This window comes from Neophocaena asiaeorientalis, unplaced genomic scaffold, assembly GCF_003031525.2.
Source record: "Neophocaena asiaeorientalis asiaeorientalis breed wild unplaced genomic scaffold, Neophocaena_asiaeorientalis_V1.1 scaffold78, whole genome shotgun sequence".
NCBI classification, from domain to species: Eukaryota; Metazoa; Chordata; class Mammalia; order Artiodactyla; family Phocoenidae; genus Neophocaena; species Neophocaena asiaeorientalis.
The window spans coordinates 12075305-12076935 of record NW_020175018.1 but is presented as its reverse complement, the minus strand read 5'-3'; the positions used below and the strand labels follow the sequence as shown (position 1 = coordinate 12076935).

Below are 1631 nucleotides of genomic sequence, written 5' to 3'. Positions count from 1 at the left end.
AGGGATGATCCAAAACCTGAGGGTATCCTTTTCTGGAATGGGATACAGCCCGAAACTAGGTGGAGGAAACCCTGTTGTAGGCCTTTCAATAGAGCCGCTGTCTGTAATAAAACAGACCGCTTGCTCTCTGCCTCCATGGAGCCTGAGCCCTGCGTCCCCCCGCCAGCTGCACGAGAGGGCAGAGACTGAGAAGCCCTGGGCCTCACAGCACAGCAGGAGGCAAACCAGCCCCTCTCACACAGGGGAGCAGGGTCAGACGTTGCCTCCCTTCATGAGAGCCATGGAATATCCAGATGGAGCCTCTCACATGGAAGCAAGATGAAAAGAAACGGCGTGGCAAACGCTACAAGTGTCCTCTCAGGAAAAAGGGAAAGAGGAGAGAAGAGAGCATTGTCCAGATTCCCCAGCCTAGAAGGCAGCCCCGAGGCACACGAGGAAATCCCCCACGTCCTTTAGAACTCGGGCTGAATAAAACAAAACCCGAAAAATGAGATGAGAACACAAATGGGTAAGATGAAAGGGGAGACTGGAAACCTAGGGGAACAAACAAATCAAGGACTGAAACAAGACAGGACCGGAGGAATACCAGAGTAGAAACAGACCATCCCAGTGACTGTCGATGAAGAAGATGGAGATTATAGCCATTAGAAAGAAGCTGATGGATTTGGAAGGCAGAACATCCAACATATGGATTCCTGGAACGCTGGAAAGAGAAAAGCCAAGAAGTGGCACAGAAGTAGTCAAAGATAGAAGCCAAAAGAATTCCTTTGTAATGAATAAAGAGCATCCCTGTTCCAGGGAAATCTGGTACAGAACCCTCCACTCCGAGGCATTCCTCTTGTGAAGCTTTTGAACCGCAAGGAATTCTTCACCCACCAGGTAGACAAAACAAGTTGCTTATAAGAGGGAAAAAACAGACTGGCGTGAGATTTGTCTACAACAGCATCCAGTGCCAGCAGGCAGTGAAGCAGCTCTGCGTGTCCTGAGGGAGGGAAGCAAAGGAGTCCAGCAAGTCAGATGCAAATGTTTTCATGAAAGAGACCGGAGGACTCTTTCGAAAGTGTAGGACTTTCGAAAAACCTACTTCATGACGAAACCCAGCTAAATAAGGGATTGATTTAAAATAAAGACTCCAGGACTGGAGAAGTGACAGGTGGTAAGAATTGAAAATGTTTCAAAACACGAAATAGTAGGAATTATGATTCCTGAACATGATGTGTATGTTATAAACTTGGCTGACGTAGAAATAAGAAGATAACTCACAAGGATTTGGAAGATGGTGCAGTGGAGGTGAAGGAGGGGGGAGCTTGCTAATGATCTCATCTTTCATGACCAGAGTCAACGGACTCTGCTCACCATGGAAATCTAGTTAAAACGGAACTTAGGCACTCCAACCTCTTCATGTTTTTCCTGACCTCTTTTGTTAATCTTAGAAGGCCCTTTTAGGAAATAATATCTCTTGTGGTGGAGAAATATTTATTTGAAGAGCAGCAATTCCTTATGTTTTATTTCAGTTCCTTTTTTCTGGTTAAATTAAAGTAAATACTTTTAATTAAAAATAGCAAGTGTGGTATAATCCAATTTTAATAAATTCTATTCTTGCATCCATCCACCTATCCATCCTTCTCCAT

The 1631-nt window shown here is 44.8% G+C and overlaps 1 protein-coding gene across 16 annotated transcripts in view; it reads right to left on the bottom strand.

Annotated features, from left to right (window-relative positions):
• The window catches only part of RALGPS1 (Ral GEF with PH domain and SH3 binding motif 1), a 273494-nt gene that overhangs the window by 47124 nt on the left and 224739 nt on the right, over nucleotides 1-1631 (bottom strand). The window lies entirely within an intron of this gene.